This window comes from Dermochelys coriacea, chromosome 5 (genome assembly GCF_009764565.3).
Source record: "Dermochelys coriacea isolate rDerCor1 chromosome 5, rDerCor1.pri.v4, whole genome shotgun sequence".
In the NCBI taxonomy this organism is placed as follows: domain Eukaryota; kingdom Metazoa; phylum Chordata; order Testudines; family Dermochelyidae; genus Dermochelys; species Dermochelys coriacea.
In genome coordinates, this window is record NC_050072.1 from 36,395,424 (window position 1) to 36,418,037 (window position 22,614).

At 43.5% G+C, this 22,614-nt stretch overlaps 1 long non-coding RNA gene across 1 annotated transcript in view; it reads right to left on the minus strand.

The window, feature by feature from the left end:
* Nucleotides 1–22,614, minus strand: part of LOC122460265 — a 48,551-nt gene that overhangs the window by 11,708 nt on the left and 14,229 nt on the right. The window contains exon 2 of the long non-coding RNA XR_006281472.1: nt 8,442–8,645. This is a non-coding gene — a long non-coding RNA (uncharacterized LOC122460265). The remainder of the gene's footprint in view (nt 1–8,441; nt 8,646–22,614) is intronic.

Consider the following 22,614-nt stretch of genomic DNA (forward strand, 5'->3'; position numbering starts at 1 on the left):
ATGCAGTGTAGGTGTAGCCATGTCGGTCCCAGAAAAATAGAGAGACAGGATCTCTCTAACGTATTAAGTAACACATTTTTAAACACCACTTAGAACACAGGGTACTCCCTAAGTTGACAGCAATCAGCTGACAAGATTTTAAATACCACAGTTTTTGTCTATGCTAGGGGTATTATTTTCAAAAGTGCCTTTGGAACATAAGTCTCCATTTGCAAAAAGTGATTTGGGCCATGTCTACACTAAAAAATTACGTCACCCTAACTTACGTCAGCATACAGCCACTGCAGTCATTAAATCACTTGTGTATGTGGACGCTTGGCTTCTTGTGTTGATGGTGCATGTCCTCAACAGGAGCACTTGTACAGATTGTATTGTCAGTATGGGGAATTGTGGGCTGGCTCCTGAAGGCCAGTAACAGTTGACGTAAGCAATGCAGTGTCTACACTGACACTGTCAACCTAATTACATTGACTGTGACTCTATACCGCTTGGGGATGTGGTGTTACTAAATTGACACAAAAAGGCACTTATATCAGTTTCAGAGTAGCAGCCGTGTTAGTCTGTATTCGCAAAAAGAAAAGGAGTACTTGTGGCACCTTAGAGACTAACAAATTTATTTGAGCATAAGCTTTCGTGAGCTATAGCTCATTTCATCGGATGCATTCAGTGGAAAATACAGTGGGGAGATTTATATACATAGAGAATATGAAACAATGGGTGCTACCATACACACTGTAACAAGAGTGATCAGGTAAGGTGAGCTATTACCAGCAGGAGAGTGCGGGGGACCTTTTGTAGTGATAATCAAGATGGGCCATTTCCAGCAGTTGACAAGAACATCTGAGGAACCAGGGGGAGGGGGGAGGGGAGGAATAAACATGGGGAAATAGTTTTACTTTGTGTAATGACCCATCCACTCCCAGTCTCTATTCAAGCCTAAGTTAATTGTATCCAGTTTGCAAATTAATTCCAATTCAGCAGTCTCTCGTTGGAGTCTGTTTTTGAAGTTTTTTTGTTGAAGTATTGCCACTTTTAGGTCCGTAATCGAGTGACCAAAGAGAGTGAAGTGTTCTCCAACTGGTTTTTGAGTGGGAGCGAAATTTAAGTGAAAACATTTTCACATCTAGGTCAGCACAAGGCATCTTAGGTTGATCTAACCCTGTAGTGTATACCAGGCCTTAAGCACTTAGAAGCCTACGTGTTAGTGAAAGTCAATGGGACTTATGCTCCTAAGGGCTAGATTCACAAATGCACTTAGGCTGCTGCTTTAGGCACTTAAGTCCAACATTTAGGCACCACTGGCATTCACAGAACCCCTGCTCAGCTGCTGCCTAACCCTGCAGGTGCATAAAATCCCTAGGTGCCTAAATTCCCACTCATAAAATCCCGTAGGCAGCTAAAAATCTGTTGCTGAGCATGTGCACAGCTGCTTAGTCCTGACACCCATGCTCCTAGCTAAACACTGGTGGGATCCTCAAACGAGCTATTTTCCACCTATTGTGCCTGCAGGGCTCAAACCGGTAGGCATGCTCTGAGCACTGCAGAATTCACACAAAACAGCTGGAGCAGGAAGTGAGGCCACACTTGATAACTTTTTACCCAGTGGTTAGAGCACTCACTCAGGAAACCCAGATTCAACTACCTCCTCTGCCTGATGTCGAGAAGGGAGTTGAACGTGGGTGTCCACACTCACAGGAAGGATCCTACCATTAAGCTATAGTTATATATATGAAATACTTAAATATGCATTGGAGCCGGGGAACTGGCACCTCTGTCTCCCACCTCCCAGCTCAGTGACCCAACCACTGGGCTACAGAGTCATTCGCACTCTCTTTCTGGCCCAATATATATTTAATTATTCACTCACAGTGGAATAGCTTCAACAGGAGTGACTGAAAGAGCCCTGCAAGAAATGGCTTAGGTGCCTAACTCCCGCATCCCTCTCCTGGGCATTTCCTACTGGCTAACTTGGGCAGCTCCCTGCTCAGCATGCTGGCTTTTTTGGATCCCATTCTTAGGTGCCTAAATCTCCCCACACATTGTAAAGGGAGCCTGGGCACCTAACTCGGGGCTGTGAATTCCACTGGTTGGCAGGGCACCTAAAAGTTAGCTGCTGCAAAACTCAGTGATGCAGTACCCAGGTCACTTTAGACTCCTATGTCACTTAAGGTATGTCTACACTACAATTAAAAGAACCTGTGGCTGGCCCAAGTCAGCTGACTTGTGGTCCAGGCTGCGGGGGCCATAGAATCATAGAAGTATGGGACTGGAAGGGTCCTTGAGAGGTCATTTACTCCAGTCCCCTGCACTCAAGGCAGGACTATGTAATAACTAGACCATCTCTGACAGGTGTTTGTATAACCTGCTCTTAAAAACCTCCAACGATGGAGATTCCACAACCTCCCTAGGCAATTTGTTCCAGTGCTTAACAACCCTGACAGTTAGGATTTTTTTCCCTAATGTCCAACCTAACCTCCTTTGCTGTAATTTAAGCCCATTGCTTCTCGTCCTATCCTCAGAGGTTAACAAGAACAATATTTCACCCTCCTCCTTGTAACAACCTTTTATGTACTTGCAAAATTGCAATGTAGACAATTGGATTTGGGCTGTAGCTATGATGGAAGAAGGTCTAAGACCCATGCTCCAGCCCAAGCCCAAATGTCTAAACTGCAATTTTATATCCCTGCAGCCTGAGCCTCACAAGCCTGAGTCAGTTGACTCAAGCCCGCCACGGCTGTGCCCCGGGTCTTTTATCACAGAGTAGACATACCCTTAGGCACTTCTGAAAAAGGTTCCCTAAGTGGTAAGAGTTAATTAACACATTAGGCATCATGTTTGCTAAACACTTCATTTTCCTAGGCCAGATCTACACTAGAAACATCTAGTGTAGATGCACTTATACTGGCAAAAAATTACTGTTTTGCAGGTATAAACTCTACACTAAGAGGGTTTGCTGCTATAGCTATACTAGCAAAGCTTTTCTAGAGTTCACCTGGCTATAGTCTAGACAGGACTATAGTGGCTGGGAAAAATGGTTTATTTTTGACAACAGTGCACTAATATGCTCAGCAAGAACATGAACACTTTCCAGAATATGGATAAAGTTCTAAAGACTGGACAGCATAGTGTGGAAAGATGTATCATTTTCATCACATGCAAATACAAGGAATCAGACAACAAGGAAAGTGAGGAAACCCAGCCGAAGGACATTTTGAAGATGATGACAAAGCTAAAGTGCTAATATCACAAGAAACCAGTTGCTTTTGCATAACTTATTTGGTCACATTTAGCCCAAAGAAGAGACAATTGGCAGTGTCATGGGTAGGTCTTTATCTTGAATGAAATCTAGATGATGACCGAGGATAGCATAATGTAAAACACTATTGGGGTGGCAATTTAAAGAAACATTGCAGATATAAAAGGAAGATATAGAGCAAATCAGAATGGTCAACAAAAGACTTGCAGTAAGAGTCAGTAGTTACCCAGCACTTGCTGTTATTGTATTTTAAAGTTATAATTTGCAGTTTTTCCTGTTATAATAGACAGTTATGCTCAACCAAAGCATTAGTGATGTACTGTACTGTATGTCATAGTATTCTGCTGTTGAAAAAAAGTTCTAGCAACAGCAACAGCCCATTTCTATTGTTTGTTCCAGAATAAGTACTGGTCCATTTATCACTCAGTCTTTCCATTGTGGTAGAGGGGCATGATTCCATGTAAATTCTGACCTTTGTCACCTTGACTTGTGGAAACTTTTGTAGATAAGATTTTTTTATTAAAGCACTCTGCTCACTGCTACAAAGGATATGTGTCTGGACCCATTTGCATGTTTGTATTCCTCACTAGGGTTTGTAAGTGACTATCAGGAAGAGAGAAAGAGAGAGAGAAAAAGGGTAGTAGAAAGTGAAGAGTGATTCAGAAATGTGTCTGTTCTTTCCATTCAAGCCACTGTACAGAAACTATGCCTCTATTGTGGGACAAAGACCTTTGAGCAGAGTGAGATGTGTTTATGCTGCTCCTATCAAAGAGCCTTTCATCTCCACAAAGCAAATTATTAACACATTCCATTGAAGATGTGGGGGTGGAGGGCAGGCCTTGGGAAAAAGCTGGCCAAAAATGAACATTTTTTTATAAACACTTTTAATGATAGTGAATGGCTCCTTGCCAAGGCTCTTATGCCCAGTGAAGCACTGCAGGCTGATTGTTTGTCTGGAGAAGTCCCGTGGGCTGAGCCTTTTGTGCCGAGGAATTTCCAATTTGAAAGCCAGTGGTGTGGGAGGTGTAGGCCTTTCCAGGTTCAGTGAGTTAAGGCATGTGTTGGCAGTTTCCTTAAACCTGCACCAGAGATGAATTTTTGTTGGATGAATGACCATCAGCCACTGTTCCAAATAGTAAATCTTTGCCTTTCGAGACAAGTTAAAAACATGGGGAGAAACCTACACAAAATATGTAGAGTAGTGTTCTGGCTTTGTTAATGGATTACTCCTCATGGCAGACATCCTTTGCAGATGTCTGGTTACTTAGCAAGTCTTTTCTAAGCAAGAACTTAGATTTTTTTTTAATGAGAATATATCTTATAAACTTTGTTCTCAAATGGAGCTGTGCTATATTTCCTTACAATAAGGTTGCTAAAAAAGCTGAGGTCTCAATTGAATTTATTTATAGCTGCTGTAAAAATCCAAGTTTAATAGCTCTGATATTTTGGTTTCTCTTCTGCCATGTCTTCTGTTTCCACATAATGCCAACTCAGTGGTGCCCATGTGAAAGTCACTTTTTAACATCACTGTGATTAACACTACAGAGAACATGTGACTGGATTAAAAAATCACCTCTCAAGTTCCTCTGCAATTCAAGGGCTGGCCTTTGGAAGAAGAGGTACTCACACTGAGCGTTTAGGTGAATCCAGATGGTGATGGCTGGTTTCCTTTTGGCCAACTTTCCACCTCCTCTTGTAACTAGGAGGAGATGTGTAAATCATTTTTTCCCCAGCAGTACAGATTTTGGAAACACTACTTTCCCACTGAGAAGTCAACAGGGCAGAGAAAAACAGCATCTCTCAACTGGTGGCTTCCAGCCTGCAAGCAGGAAAGGCAGCTGCTGCCAGGGATGGGTCAAAGACAGGTTTACAACAAACCCCCTCTTATGGCCAGCCAAGAAAAACCCCAGGCTCAGCAGAGAGGTGAACTGAGCTGGAGAATGGGACAGAAAGCGGAGTCTACAGCCAAAGAATGGAAGTTAGGCAGGTCTGTTCCTGGACCTGCCTAACTTTACTGAAGTACTGACTTCAAAGATCATCATCATAAATGGCAGCATCACTGACAGATATCTTCTTTGTTGTGTTTTCAGTCACAAGATAAACGAGGCACCATTTAATGAACCACAGGTGTATCCTAGCATGATGGCTTCTTGTATTTCACATTTTATTGGTTCCCCTATAAAACTTTGCAAGTCATTCTCGTAGCTATGACATTATATTAAATCTGGTTTAGCCCATGGGGTATTTTTCCCTTCCTGAGGAGCCACATTAGGATTTCTGATTCATTCTGAAGATCAATGGCTTGTATGTACCCTGGGAACTTCCCCAGTTGTGTTAAGCATTGCTGTCTCTATTCAGCATGTTTTCTCTTTGACCCTTAGGTGCTGTTATTGTCAATCATTTGTACTTTTTCATATGTGACCCAGGTGCTTAACTTCAGCAGACATGGTTTTCAAGAATGTGTTTTCCTTTGACCTGGTGCTCCACTCAGTTGGAAACCCTTAAGTGATAACACATAGGCGGGTATAAAATCCAGGATTTCCCTCCATCTTTGAGCCGTTTAAGTTTGAAAGTTCGACATGAGTAGAGTGGAAAAGACATATACAGTTGAAATGCTGAGGTACAGCCCTTAAAATAAGAAAGGATAATAATCTTCTGACCTGGCCCTCTGTCTCAATCTGCTTTCATTCATTTTTATCATGAAACTGGTAGAGGAAAGCCCAACACTTAAAAGTAGATGACTGACAATCCACCCCCAGAGCTCTGGGGACAGACAGCAAAGGTGTAATAGCAGACTGAGTAAATCCTACAATGGGAAAGTGAAGGGGTGGCAGGATACAGATCATTCCCTATTTCCAGTAACTGCGTGCCCTGCTTCTTCGCACTCCCAGTCCCACTCATGCTTTCCTCTCTGCGGTCCAGGAACAGACCTGCCTAACTTCCATTCTTTGGCTGTAGACTCTGCTTTCTGTCCCATTCTCCAGCTCCTTCACCTCTCTGCTGAGCCTGGGGTTTTTCTTGGCTGGCCATAAGAGGGGGTTTGTTCTAAACCTGCCTTTGACCCATCCCTGGCCGCAGCTGCCTTCCCTGCTTGCAGGCTGGAATCCACCAGTTGAGAGATGCTGTTTTTCTCTGCCCTTTTGACTTCTCAGTGGGAAAGTAGTGTGCTGAGGCAGGGAATTGCTGAGGGAAGTGAGCATGTTGAGGTATCGGCCAGGAAAGGGGGAGAGGGAATTCCTTCTAGTCCACCAGCAGCACCAGGTCTCAGTGGTGTTGGAACAGTTTTTATAGTGGGGGTGCCAAGAGCCATTGAACAAAACTATAAAGCTTGTATATGATGAAAACCATTTCAAACCAGGGGGTGCTGCAATACCCCCAACACTCCTAGTTACAGCACTCCTGCCAAGTCTTCTCCAACCCTTGTAGAGTTAAGATCTTGGGGAGGAGGGAGAGGGAGAGGGAGAGGGATGAGAAGAATGGCTGAGGGAAAAACCTTAAGCAGTGGAGCAAGACCTGGAGGGGCAAAATCCTGTATGGGCAAGAGAAACTGAGGGAAAACTGGGGAGGAGTGACCTTGGTAAAGAGGGAATAGGGAGACTCAGTGAAGGATGTAGAGCAAGAAGGTTAAAACATTATGGGGAGAAGAGAGATAGGGTGGAACTTCTGAGGAAAAAAGGTCTTTAGCCCCCTGGGAGAAGAGAGGTGCTGCCCTTGACATCACTGTGGTGGGGAATGAGCTTGCTGTCTGTTCACTGAGAGCACCACCTACTGAAGGTTTGTGAGAGTTAAAAAGGCTTCATTTTCTGAAGGCTGTTCATAAATGTATGGAATTTTTATCTGCATTTATGCAAATTTTATACAAATATGGACTTTGAGCTCTTTTGATAGCCTCAAATTGGCATGTTTGCTCAGGAATGCAGACGGAGAGTTCCAGATTTAAAGAGTTATAGTACACAGCCAGGCTGACCCTCGTTCTTCGTCTCTGGTGCTTTTCACTAACAGCATACAAAACCTACCATACCGTAACCTGAACTGCAGTTTGCAAAGGTTACAAAATTTAAACAAACTATAAAAATTGATGCTTGAAAAAAGGAGAGGCAGACAGCTTGGAGGGTGAGCCCCCAGCTTCACTTCCTAGACCACAGAGACTCTATGGTTGTTTGGACAAAAAGGTCTTTTGCAGGAACAGAATCTAGAGCCTTCAGCTGTAAAAAGCATGCCCCTTCTCACATGAGGTAAAGAAGCATCTCCAATAGCTGCAGCATTAGTAGGTTATATCCTCTGGGTATTGCAACCACTAGAGAGTGGCATGTTAACATACACTGTGAATATCTGACATTGCAACCATTAGAACAAAGTGGGGCACACACGACCAGTCTATTACAACACCGTGCATATGTACTAATCTAGTTCTTACATATAACTCAGTAACACAGATCTGTAGCATTTCAACTGATCTTTAGAGAAAAGTATCAATTAGATGACAAAGGATTTTGTTGCTTATAACCATTTCAGGAATAAATTCAACTTTTGTTAAAGACGAGCAAATGCTGGGGAAAATCTGCCAACTGAACATGCTCACTTCATTGATATTCTTTTAAAAAAAATTACTGCAGTGATAACCTCAAATAAATAGAGTCCTGCAAATCTGTGGATATCTGGTTTATATCTGCAGATATCCACGGACCATTTTTGTGGATTGGATGCGAATACAACTGCGCAGAGCTCTACTCACTGGTGGTGTTGCCTGGCCCATGGCATCCAGCTCGGGCAGCCCGGGAGACGCAGCACGGTTGAGGCCAGCAGCAACAGCCAGTAGCTGGGGCTGGGCGGCAGGTCAGAGTCGGGGCAGTCCAGTACCCACTTGCAGCGCTGCTTCCTGTCCAGCAGCTTGGGCCCCTTGGGCAGCGCCAGTGTCACCACCATGGCCCGGCCCAGCAGCACTGGCCGTGCTCCTAGTCCTTGGCCCAGTCTAGTCCTGGACCCAGCCCTCCAGCTCCTGGGCAGTAGGCCTGCCCACTGGCCGGGGGATTGGAGCAGGCAGGACCCTGGCACCCCACCCCTCCGCCCCACTGTGATGCAACATGCACTGCTGCTGCCATGTGCCGTCACTCGCGAGCCCCTGGGAGCAGCACGCAATGCGACACTCCTTCTCCCCAGCCCCCGTCCCCACACAGCCCCTTACCCCCATGTCCCTGCCCTTGCGCTCTGCCTCTTCCCTGCAAGACACACACACACATACACCCATCGCTAGCCCTTATGAGAGAGCTTGCTGCTGCGGGTATGGATACTGGTAAAAGATGGCTAGCAGATCATGGGTCAGATTGTGGGTTGATCCTGGTGGATGCAGATCAGATGCGGATCCACATTTTTGTATCCATGCAGGGCTCTACAAATAAAGCCAATAAATACAAAAATAGTAAGCATTAAAAGAACTCTTTTATAGCATCTGCATTTATTATTTTGGTTTATAGGTAATTTTAGATCTGTTGTATTATTCATAAGGATTCATCAAAACACGTATTTGATAATCGGCTAAATTGTTTTTAGTCTATATTCTATGGAGTTCAGACTGAACCAGTTAGTTACCAGGAATTGCTCAGCACTTCCCAATCTACAATGCAGCAACCCCAAGTGCTGAGAAGCCTGAGGAGTGCAAGGGACACAATTTCAGGGTCATAGTTTTCTTTAGGGCCTTTCTTCCTCATTGATATCATAATGATTGCACGGAAACTGAGGCTACCAGGTAAATGGTAGAAAACTGCTCCTGAGAGTGGGCAACAACCATGGCTCTGGGGTAGACTTTGCACTGCTTTCTCCCAACCCCAGAGTGGATACGCTAGAAAACATTTAGATGCAAGGCACTGAACATTATTTTGCACTAACAAAACCAGCTCTTAAAAGGTACTAAAATAGTGCTACTCTCTGCAGTGACCCTGTTAACCAAAAAGAAAAGGAGTACTTGTGGCACCTTAGAGACTAACAAATTTATTAGAGCATAAGCTTTCGTGAGCTACACGAAAGCTTATGCTCTAATAAATTTGTTAGTCTCTAAGGTGCCACAAGTACTCCTTTTCTTTTTGCGAATACAGACTAACACGGCTGCTACTCTGAAACCTGTTAACCAAGAATATTTGAAAACACAAGCTGCTTCTTCTTTGGCATTCATCCATCATGTTGTATCTGAAAACTAGGTCAGAGAAGACTGACTTTTTGACACTCACTCTCGCCTCATCACTCTTCATTTTGAACTGCAAGGTCACACTGATTCAGTGGCCTGAGGAGAGCGTAGCTGCCAGAGCAGCTGAGAGCTCCTATTCATGGCAGATTACATGTTCTGAATGAACTGTGACAAAAAAGCCTACCTGTCAGCTCTGCGGCAGGCTGATTAGGTTAATTAAATCCTTGTCTACAAGTACAATCATTAGAACTGACAATTGTTTAAATGAAAATAAAAGAAAGGTAACATTCTAGGAGCAGCAGCAGAGTTCGGAAGTACTATTCAGATAGGAAAGGAATCTATAACAGACAGTGACTAATACTTCCCCTTAGGCAGTCTCACTTATGAATAATGTGGAGCGGGGGGGGGAGGGGGAAATCATGGTCAGTTGGGTTTGTTTTGTTTTGCACTTATAATAATGAGGATCAAAATGGACAATTTTTAATCAGTTTTATGGACTACAAATATAATGGTAGCCTTGAGGTAATCTTGGGAAAACCTAACTCTCTGTTCATGAGAAAGGTTTGCTCTACAAACATATTCGCCTTCATTTTTTGAATTCTTCTAGACAAGGTGTAAGAGTCTCTCTCATGTAATCCTGAAGGGCTTGATTCTTCAGTAAAGGCCTTGGGCCTAAGTGATCAGGAGGATGGTAGCACTGTCAATGGGAGGAAAAAATGGGGTACGAGACTATGGTTTGGGAGTAAAGAGAAGGAACTCCATTTTGGGCATATTAAATGGAAGTGACCAGGGAGGTATGCAGCAGAAGATGTCAGCGAGAGCAGTTAAATAAAATACAGTGGTGGATGGAGGGAGACAAATCACAAGCAGAAAGGCAGGTTTGTGAATCGTTAGCTTAGATAGCAGTTGCAGCCAGGAGTGGATAAAATCATTCAAAGGGTGTAGAAGTAGAACATGACGGGACCAAGGACTAGCCCTGTGGGTTCCTCACAGAGAGTAGATGCTGTAGGAACAGATGGAGAGGGAAGGAACCTGAAGAGGACAGCTTTCCAAAAGACAAGACAGGATGCGATTTTGTAGAGTATGATTGACAGTGGCAAAAATGGCAGAGAGGTGAAGGAAGAGGGGGATGGAGTAGACACCTGGGACATTTGGTCAGGAAGAGGTCACTAGAGACCTTGCCATGTGAACCCTGATGTTCACAATTCTTCACACTATTTTAAACTGTGTGGCCTTAATAGTGCATTTGCATAGATTTTTGCATTTCATTTCCTAATATTTTTTACAAAAGAGTAAGAAAAAAGCAAAAGTCCGTGCTTAATGTTTTTAAACACACACACATCAAAAAAGAAATAATGTGAATCAAACATTAATGAAAAAACCCTTCCATAAAACATTAACTACTCTTCTCCTTATTGGTCTGTCACATAAGGACTGGTGTACTTTCTAAATCAAGGGTTCTCAAACTTCATTGCACTGTGACCCCCTTCTGACAACAAAAATGACTGCACAACCCAGAAGGGTGGAACACAGCCCAAGCCCGTCTGAGCCCCAGTGCCCTGGTTGGGAGGCCCAAAGCCCAAGTCCCACCACCCTGGGTGAGGGAGCCAAAGCAGAAGGCCAAGGGCCTCAGTCCCAGGCTGGCGGGATGTAACCTCAGCCCTGCTACCCAGGGCTGAAGCCCTCGGGCTTCGGCCCCAGGCCCCAGCAAGTCTAAGCCAGCCCTGGTGACCCCATTAAAACATGGTCACCATGCACTTTGGGGTCTCGACCCACAGTTTGAGAACCGCTGTTCTAAATCAAATTGAGTCTTTCTAAATCAAATTGAGCCTCAGTTTCATCCATTCATCTTGAGTGACATATTCAGTTGTTGTCATTGTAATCACAGCCACAAATCTCCTTAGCTCCTGTTGCTGAATACATAGTGGCAATACCCCGACACGCAGAAGCCACTGCACTATAATTAAAAGATGCCCAAGTAATTAAAATATCGATGAACACAGTTGATAGCACTGAGGGTCACGCTAGTGCCTTAAACCAAGACAGAATCAGAGCATGGCTATTTACTATCTTTAAAGGACCAAGCTTGACGGAGAATCTGGGCTATTGTCTTGAGAATAATAAGCATTGGAACTTTGTTTCTGTCTGTGTTTTTGTACAGCCTTATTTACTTATAATACCACAAATAAAAATATAATCTTAGTAACTCCCCTACTTACACAGAAATTTATAACCAAAATGTAGGAAGTGTTTTGCTAGTATTTATTGATGAAACAATACACACAACAAAAAATCACCGTGCAATAATTTTGTGACATTTTGTATGAACTAAATCATACCCTTCTCACATTTATAGATTTAAGGTGAAATTTTCAAAAATGCTTAGCATTACCCTTACTCTGTTCACACTGAAGTCCATGGTAAAATGCTCAATAAATTCAATGAGAGCAGTTAAGCCAACATTGAGTAATTTTGAAAATCTCACCCTTACAGCCTAAGCTCTGGGATAGGAACCATGAATTTGAGTTCTAAACCCACTCTGCCCTGGACTTTCTGTGTGGCTTTGACCAAGTGGCTTAACCTCTTTGCAACTTAGTCTTAGGTCTTCTACACAAAAAAGTTGTACACCTCCTTAGTGTGGACACAGTTATACAAGTATAAAAATTCCTGATGTACACTTAAAAGTTATATCAGCATAGCTCCGTTAGTCAGGGGTGTGAAAAACCACAACTCTGACCGACATAGCTATGGCAACAACCCCACCCCCACCCCACCCCAGTGTAGATGCAACTCCCATGCCGATGGAAAAGTGCTTCTGTCAATGTAGCTAACATCATAAGAACATAAGAACGGCCATACTGGGTCAGATCAATGGTCCATCTAGCCCAATATCCTGTCTTCCGATAGCAGCCAATGCCAGGTGCTTCAGAGGAAATGAACAGAACAGGTAATCATCAAGTGATCCATCCCATTGCCCATTCCCAGCTTCTGGCAGTTGGAGCTTCAGGGACACCCAGAGCATGGGGTTGTGTTCCTGACCGCCGTCACTGATAGCCATTGATGGACCTATCTTCCTTGAACTTTTCTAATTCTTTTTTGAACCAAGTTATATTTTGGCCTTCACAGAATCACATGGCAATGAATTATACAGGTTAACTGTGCATTGTGTGAAGAAGTATTTCCTTTCATTTGTTTTAAACTTGCTGACTATTAATTTCATTGAGTGACCGCTAGTTCTTGTGTTATGTGAAGAAGTAAATAACACTTCCGATTCACTTTCTTCACACCAGTCATGATTTTATAGACCTTTATTATATCCCCACTTAGGCGTCTCTTTATTAACCAGAATAGTCCCAGTCTTTTTAACCTCTCCATATCTCTAAACATTTTTGTTGCTCTTCTCTGTTCTGTTTTCCAATTCTAATATTATAACTTTTTTTTTTAGAAGGGGCAACCAGACCTGCACACAGTATTCAAGGTGTGGATATACCATGGATTTATATAGTGGCATTATATTTTCTGTTTTATTATCGATCCCTTTCCTAATGGTTCCTAACATTCTGTTAGATTTTTTGACTACTGTTGCTGCACACCGAGCAGATAATTTCAGAGAACTGTCCACGATGACTCCATAATCTCTTTCTTGAGTGGTAACAGCTAATTTAGATCCCGATCATTTTGTAAATTTAGTTGGGATTATGTTTTTCCAATGTGTATTACTGTCCACTTATCAGCATTGAATTTCATCTGCAATTTTGTTGCCCAGTCACTCAGTTTTGTGAGATACCTTTGTAACTCCTCAAAATCTGCTTTGCACTTAACTATCTTGAGTAATTTTTTATCATCTGCTAATTTTGCCACCGCTTGGTTCACCCCCATTTCCAGATAATTTATGAGTATGTTGAACAACACAGGTCCAAGTACAGATCCTTGCAGGACCTCACTATTTACCTGTCTCCATTGTTAAAACTGACCATTTATTCCTTTCCTTTGTTTCCTATCTTTTAACCAGTTACTAATCCACGAGAGGACCTTACCTCTTATCCCAGTGTGACTTACTTTGTTTAAGAGCCTTTGCTGAGGGGCCTTGTCAAAGGGTTCCTGAAAGTCCAAATACACTACATTGATTGGATCACCCTGTGTGCATGCTTGTTGATTCCTTCAAAAAATTCTAATAGATTGGTGAGGTATGATTTTTCTTTTCCAAAAGTTTTGTTGACTCTTCCCCAACATATTGTGTTTATCTATGTGTCTGATAATTTTGTTCTTCACTATATTTGGAACCAATTTGCCTGGTACTGAAGTTAGGCTTAACAGATTGCAGTTGCCAGGATGTCTCTGGAACCCGTTTTAAAATAGGCATTACATTAGCTATTATGCAGTCATCTGGTACCGAGGTTGATTTATGTGATAGGTTACCTGCCACTGTTTAGTAGTTCTGTGTCTACATTGTTTGAGGAGGTGGTGTTCCTACATAGACAGAAAGACTCCTTTTCTCAGTGTACACTGTGTCTACACTAGGGTGCTATGCTGCCATAGCTACGCTGACATATGCTCATAGCATAGACTAGTTTCAGCATACCTTATTTCTGTAGGGGAAGAGGAACAAGCTATAGCAGTTTAAGACAACTTTATATCATTTTAGGGGGATCACACTTGGGGTTGTACCAATATAACTGTGTTGGTAAAAAAAAACATACCCCTAACTGTCACAATTATATTGGTACAAAATTATGTGTTCACCAGGTCTTGTATAATGGGAAAATTTAATATTTACTCTTATTTGCAATAAGGGTAATGTGAAGATGAGGGGCAGCAGGTTTGTATAATTTTTGGTGGTGCCCAGAATGGGTCCAAGTCCTGCCCCCAAACACACACCTGCCTAAGGCTCCGGGAGGGTGTGTGGGTGTGGGAGGAGGTTTGGGGTGCAGGCTCTGGGAGGAAGTTTGGGTGCAAGAGGAACGTGGGCTCTGGGACGGAGTTAGGGTGCAGGAGGTGGTTTGGGGTGCAGGGTCTGGGAAAGAGTTTGGGTGCAGGAGGGGTGTGGGCTCTGGGAGGGAGTTTGGGTGCTGGGTGCAGGCTCTGGACTGGGACAGGGGATTGGGATGCAGGAGGGGTGGGAGAGGGGGTTGGGGTGTTGGGTGCGGGAGGGGATTTGGATGCTGGCTCTGGGGGGGGTTGGGTGCTGGGTGTGGGCTCTGGGCTGGGACAGAGGTTTGGGGTGCGGGGCTGGGCCAGGGATGAACAGTTTGGAGTGCAGCAGGCAGGCTTCCTCAAGGCTGGGGCTGAGAGAGGAGGACTCTCCCCAGCCTCCCTGGCATGACCCTCACCCAAGCACCCTCCCCGCCCGGAGGTCCAGCCAGGATAAGCTCCCCCGTGGAGTTGCCTGCCAGGGAGGGCTGGCATGTGCCTCCTCCCCTCCTCCCTCCGCAGGTGCAGCAGCTGCCTCAGCCTGCCCCTGGTGCTGCTCCCTTGTAGCCAGCTGTGGCAGTAGCCGGTGAGGGAGTGCAGCGCGGCACTGCCGGGGGCAGCCGCTCTCTGCCCAGGGCAGGCAGGGACACTCGGTGAGGTGCGCAGGAGCAGCAGGAGGGGCCTAAATATTAACATAAGAATCTAACTTCGCACCCCCACTTTTTAAAGTTATTGCCATAAAATGTGAAGTATATTATTAATATAGTCAATTCAGACAAGCATCCAGAGTATCAAAGTATGCTTACCACTAGCTTAGCCATATGAATGTGAGCCCACCTTCCATCCAGGGAACCCCTTTATCATGACAGATGATTGTAGGGCAATGGTTAGCTGTATCATATGGGTATGTCCGTCCCAGAACATCTCTACTATTCTCACTGAACAGTGAGTGAGTTTTGTTTCCCACTTTGAGCAAAGGACCAACCTTCCCCTGATGAAGTTGGCCCAATGTGCAGCTGGCTAACAATGATGTCTTCTAGGACATATAAGCATATGTATCCTGTTGTCTGGATAGGGCTGGCTACACATTTCTCATGTAGTAAATGCTATATGCAGATTAGATGAACACCAGAGGCATGGTTAGCTGCATACTGACCAGTATAAAAACAGAGCAAGCAAACATTAAAACAGGGATAACAATTATAGGCTTTAGCTGCAAATTTTGTATCTGGATCCAGATTTTAACCTTTCCAAAATTAGAGGATGTTTGGATTTGGAATTTTATTTTGAGCCCATCTCCATCTATAACTAACAAAAAAGTTCTTCATACAACATGCCAATTTGTGCAGATGGATGAAAGGAGCTTTGGATTCTTAATCAGTGCTCCTCCGACCCCCGCAATACTACATCTGTTTTGGATAATGAAGGAATACATTTAATAAGATCTTTAGTATGCTCTTCTAGTTTAATATGTTTCCATAATTATTTCAGATTGTTATATTAGAGAAATTAAAAAATACTAAACATAAAGAAATACATATTAATAGTGACAGGACTCAGATCTGAGCAATGATATAAACCAGAGAAACAAACGACTTGTGGGAATGTCCTGGTCAGCACACTAATAAAATTTTCTTTTCTTCCCTCTTGACAAAGGCTACATTTTATAGTGCAGCCTCCTTCTGACAGCTGTATTAATACAGTTAGATGTTGTTGCTGAGAAACTAATGGGGGAAATATCTAGAAATAGACTAGATCCTCTCATTGATTTAAAAACAGAGTTTGAAACAAAACCATTTAAAAATAGATTCAATTTCTTAGCTGATATTGTGAATAACTCCAAACTTGGCGGTGAACTAAAACGTCACAATAACTCTATAGTTTAAAAAGATTGCAAAAAAAAAATGCTGTCCATTTTGTCTGATAACACAAATATTCTCATAACTGTTTTATATTTGATTTAACTTAATTGTTTGGAAAGATCTAGAGAAAAAAATTAGGGGTAGATTCTCAACTGCTGTAAATTGGTGAAGCTCCATTGACTTTATTGGACCAACATCAATTTATGCCTGCTGGGGATCTTGTAATTTCTAGCCTTGCATCACTGTACATACAATATGACATATGTACATACAACTGACAATATGACAACGTGGTTATCTTCTCTGACCTTGTAAGCGATAGAGCTAAAAGACCACGAATACATGCATTTAATCACATCAAAGGTGATCCTTCTCTCCAATCCCTCCAGGTAAGAGAGTTTAGTGTGAAGAGGGCGCTGGAAAAAAGAATAGATGGTGTACAGCAGCACTGAATGGCTAAAAATGAACTCCTATCCTGCTGTCCCAGACAGTCTTTCTGCAATTTGGCACGGAGAACATTTTGTCATTGTGCCCATTCCTATATAATAGTGTTTTAGTGCACATCACTATCCATTCTCTGCTTTTCACTGAATTATAGAAGCCTTTTGTAATACAAATTGCCAGAGAAGGTGACACGGATCTTAGATTCACCCTTATCAAATTTCAGATCCATACAACTAATGCTTACATAGAAGACACAATTGTAAATAGCTTCTCCACAGGCTTTCGGAAACTAGCACTGTTTCTCATTGTGCAAAGCATATTCTCTTTCCGATTCATTAATTTCACCAGGCAGCCTGTAATCATCGCAATCCTCCCTCCTGACTGGGTTGTTGTCAGAATTCGGGAGGCTATGGGTGGAGTAATGAAAGGAACACTACGGAAGTGCCAAGGAAGTGTAAGGAAGTGCTGTAATTCATACAACCTTACCCTGGTGCCTTACAAACACATTTGGGACATAGCTACGGTACAGCTTCTCTTTGTATCATCGTGCAATTAAAAATAGTGTTTGGTTTAGATATGGGTTAGATTTGGTTAGGAAAGTTCAGGTATCTCTTTAGACAAAGTTTCCACCTAATTGCTGATATCTTGCAAGCTCCCCTTCTTTAATATGACTGGGTGATTACCTTGCACTGCTTCCCTCGATTTAATAATTATTAAAGAACTTCTTGGAATAAGTGAGGCAATTAATACATACAAGTGTCGTGAACAAAACTAAATCTTAACAATAATGAGAAACAAAATTAACAGAATGATAGAGTTGCAAATTCAAGCACTCAAAAGTTAAGACATACCAGACTTCACACTTTGGCAGTCCTGGGCTCTCCACATCTAGTCCCAATCTCCACCAACCCATCCTGGGCACCTCTTCAGATCTCAGTTCTCCCTCCCCTTAGCTCTGTCTAACTGAGCTGGGCAAGCCTTACCCTTTCTAACCCTACCATAGCTCAAGAACTTATCCTATGTAACCCTAACCCTAACCCTAGCCCTGGGAACCCTAGTCACTGGAACCGTAACCGTAATGTGGGGAGCCCTGCCTCTGCAATCTTAACCCTAATACACAGAACCCTATTTCTTTTAACTCTAACCCTAGCCCAGGCAGCCCTACCCTCTTTAATTATACCCATAGCCCACGAGCCCTATCCCCTGTATAACTAACCATAGAAGAGAGAGCCCTACCTTCTTTAACCCTAACCCTAGCCCAGGGAACCGTACTCTCCGTATCCATAACCCCGGGAGCCGTAGCCTGTGTAACCCTAACCCCAGCCTGCGGAGCCCTACCCTCTGTATAACTAACGTTAGTCCAGGGAGCCCTACCCTCTGGGGCTCTAACTAACTCTAAGCCTAGGCCTGGGAGCACTACACTCTGTAACCCTAACACTATCTTAGAGAGTCCTACCATTGTAATCCTAACCCTAGCTCAGGGAGGCCTACCCCTCTGTATACCTAATCCAAGCTGGGCACACCCTATCCTCCGTAATCCTAACCCAAGTATGCTGAGCCTAACTCTCTATAAACTTAACCCTAAACTGGAGTGCTCGACCCTTCTTTAACCCTAACTCTAGGTGGGGGAGTCCCAGCCTCGGTATCCCTAACACAAGCCCAGCTAGCCCTACCACTGTAACACTATCCTTAGGCTGGGAGGCCTTATCCTAACTTTAGTAACTTTAACCCTAGCCCAGGGAGCCCTGTGCTCTGTAACTCTAACCCTAGCCCAGGCAGCCCTACTCTTTGTATCCATAATCATAGCACAGGTTACCCTACCCTCTGCAACCCGAAACCAAACCCTAGCCCAGGGAGCCCCACCCTCTGTATAATAGGCTGGGGAGCCCTATCCTCTGTATTTCTAACCCAAGGCCAGATAGCCCTGCACAGGGAGCCTACACTCTGTAACCCTAACCATAGCCTGGCTAGTCCTACCCTCTTTAACCGTAATCCTACTTGGGTGAGCTCTATCCTCTGTAACCTTAACTATACTCCAGGGAACCATATCCTCTTTAACCAGGAACCCTACCCTCAGTAACCCTAACATTCCACTGGGGAGCCCTACTTTCTGTAACCCTAATCCTAGGCTGGGCAGCCCTACCCTCTCTGTAACACTAATACTAAACCAGGAACCCCAACATTCTGTCTCCCCAACCATAGCTCAGAGACCCCAACTCTTTTTAAACATAACTCTAATCTGGAGAGGCTTACCCTCTGTATCCTTAACTCTAGGCCAGGGAGCCTTACCCGCTGTAACCCTAACCCTAAACTGAAGAGCCCTACCTTCTGTAACCCTAACCCTACATCAGCAAGCGCAACCCTCTGTAACCCAAACATTATCCAGGGAGCCCTGTCCTCTAGAATCCTAACCCTGAGAGCCTTACCTTCTACTATCCTATCATTAACCTGGTAGGCCCCAACTTTTCTAACCATAACTGTAGCCTGTGGAGCTTCACCCTCTGTAACCCTAAGTATAACTCGGAGAGCCCTACCCTCCGGAACCCTAACCCTGAGAGCCCTACTCTCTGTAACCCGAACCAGAAGAGTCTGATCCTCTGTAACCCTCTGTAACCCTAACCCTAGGCCAGGAAGCCCTATCTCTCTGTATCCCTCAACCTAGTCTGGGGAGCCCTACCCTCTAGAAACCGAACCCTAGCCCCAGCAGCTCTACCCTGTGCGTCCCTATCCCTGGGAGATCTAATCTTTGTAGCCTTAACCCTAGCCTGCGGACCCTGTCTCTGTGACCTTAACCTGGCCCTTGTCCCCTCTGCATCCCAGTAAAGCGGCTTCCTCTTTCTCTTCTATGCTTCCTAAGCACAATGCTGGGAGGCACTGAGAGTGCAGGAGAGACTGATCTGCCTGCTTTCAATTCTGGTACCACAGCTGTCCCAGCAGCTGAGACGAGCAATTGTAAGGAAAGTCCTGCTCATCCCCTGAAGCCCTGGGATGGTCCTTGCTCTGAGGGCATTGTGCATGGCGAGACTGGTTGGCATATAGGAGCTTTCGGGATAAAGTTCCATTTTTACGATTAGTCACCTCACCCTCTAAATCGCTGTTTTGTTCCTGTTGTAATTTGTTTAGCTCCTTAAAAATATGATCAGCTTCTATACACAATGAGATGTGTCATAAAATACATAACCCCCGTTTTAGCTGTAAAAATAAAAATTTTGAATCTGATACCCACCCTCACCAAATTTATGTTGTATCTTCAACATGAATTTAACAACCACAACAACAGCAACCCACATGAAAATTAGATGGCCTGTGGGTATCCTTTAATGGTATAATGGTATCCTTTTACCATAGTTTCTTTTGGTCGTTATAGGGAAAATAGTGCACATACTCTGGATTGGTTTAGCTGTACTTGACCCATGCTCAGAAGTAGAAGAAAGTGGGAAAAGGGTCTAGCTCCCTATCTGCTGGTGGTGTGAGATAGACCAGATTGATGGTTGCCCCATCTTATATCAGTTGCCAACGTTCTCCAGGGGCCATTACTACAGCTTGGGACTAGCTGAATGAAACAGCATTCTGGCCAAGCCCCCTTCTGCATGTATAATGGGGTAGTGGTGGAGGACCCACTACAAGTGAATGATCCTCTCACTAGTTAAAAAGTGGCGTTAAGCCTTCATGAGGCTCAGGATCTAGCCAACAGCTTGGAAGAATTGCATGTGCAGTATACAGTATGGGGAGGGAACACTTAGGGATCAATTTGGATAAGAAATAAACAAATACTGGTAAGTCAGAAGGTAAAATCCTTGTTACTTGAGGCCACTAAACAATTAGGAATGTTTACCCTATGTGTGTGCCTAATTCTCAGTTGGGTAAACTGTTATGCTTACTTGAAAATGCCAATTGTACTTTTAGTTGGATAAGATAGTCTTCACTTCCTATTCTTGTGCTGTTAAACAGTTGCTGTATTCCACTCCAAATGTGATTGCACTTCTTCTGCATGTGATTTAGGATCCTTTGGGGAAAAAGTTAGTTGCTAGTATAACTCTATGGGTTATCATCCATCCATACATCCCTCTCTTTCACACACACACACACACACACACACACACACACACACACCCTTGTATGAAAAAGAGCATGATGTAATATTTGGTTTGGCTTACATGTGTGACCAACCAGGCAAATGTATAAATTAAAAACACAGAATAATAATAATAGGGAAGGTGCTTGTTTTAATCCAAAATGGACTCCTTTTTCAGAATCCAGGTTATGATCTGGTTTTGAATCTATTTATTTTTTTTAGATTCTGAAAGGAAAATTTGGGAACAGAAGTCATTTACAGAAACCTTGTAAGATATAGTCTTTGGAAGTTAGTACACTTTCATTGTTCCAGTACCTGCTGCTGTAAAGCATTAACTGCTCAATAATGAAGTCTTTCAAATCAACCACTCCTGGCACAATGATGCACTTGAATCTACTGACTTGGCTGAGCACAAGATAGGGATAATTTCCATTAGTCTTTTGTCCAATATAGTATCTTTGCTCTCTGAATATGAGCTACTTTCATTACAGTTCAGTAATATTAGATATTATTTCAGTGCATAAGACTCGTGTATTTTTGGCAGTTTGCTCAATCTGTTGCATGTTCCTGAAGTGTAAAAGGGACTGCTTCCCTTAAAAGAGTCTTCTATGGTAAGAAAGGTTGGGACAAAGCTGTCTTTCTTCTGTTTTTCTAAATTGAAATAACCTTCATTTATTTTTATAATTAATCTGATAAATCCACTAGTATAATCTACCAGAATTAAAAAACAAACAAGAAAGTATCTTGTTATGCAGCCTTAACTAAAATTCAAGGACATTTGCTTCAACATGTCCAGTGGAGAAGGAATGTGAGGAAATTGTATGCTCAAATCTAAGAAGTCTCTACTGAGCATAGACATATAGACTTTAATGCCAGAAGGGACCATCAGGACTATCTAGTCTGACCTCTTGTACACTGCAGGTCACAGAACCTCACCCACCCACTCCTGCAGTAGGTCCATAATCTATGGCCCTACACACTGTATGCCTAACCTCCAGCTCAGTTAGATCTCCTGCATTTTCTGTCTTGATTTAAAGCTTTCAAGTTACAAAGAATCCACCATTTACTCTAATTCAGACCAGCAAGTGACCCATGCCCCATACTGCAGAGGAAGGCAAAAAATCCACAGGATCTCTGCCAATCTGACTTGGGGGAAATTCCTTCCTGACCCCAAATATGGCAATGGGCAAAACCATCAGCCAGACACCTGGGAAAGAATTATGTGAAGTAACTCAGAGCCCTCCAATGGCCCATCTCCGGTCATTGGAGATATTTGTTGATGGGGCATATGCCATTGTAGGCAATCTTATCATACCATCTCCTCCATAAATTTATCACGATGCACCTTAAAAAAAGTTAAATTTTGTGCCCCCACTACACTCCTGGGAAGGCTGTTCCAGAACTTCACTCCTCTGTTGGTTAGAAACTTTTCTCTCATTTCAAGCCTAAACTTGGTGGCTAGTTTGTATTATTTGTTCTTGTGCCAACATTGGTATTGGTCTGGGGTTGGGCATACAGAGTATAAGACTCCCTGGGCTACAGATAGGGAAATGGATAGTAGGGTTTCCCTTGCTAGGGCTAGGGATACAGAGTGTTGGACTCCCTGACCTAGGGTTCTGGTTACAGAGGTTAGGGTTTCCCAGGCAACCTTTAGAGTAGGGTTAAGGTTAGTGTTACATAGTGTAGTGCTGCCCAGGCTAGGGTTAGAAATACAGTGAGTAGGGCTTCCTTAGTCTATAATTAGGATTACAAAGGGTACGGGGTCCCCAGGCAACTTTAGAATTTACAAGAGTAGGGCATCCCATGTCAGGATTAGGGATACAGAATGGATGAAAGAAATCAAGTTAGAACAATCTACCTGGAAGCAGAGTCAGGATGAGCTCCA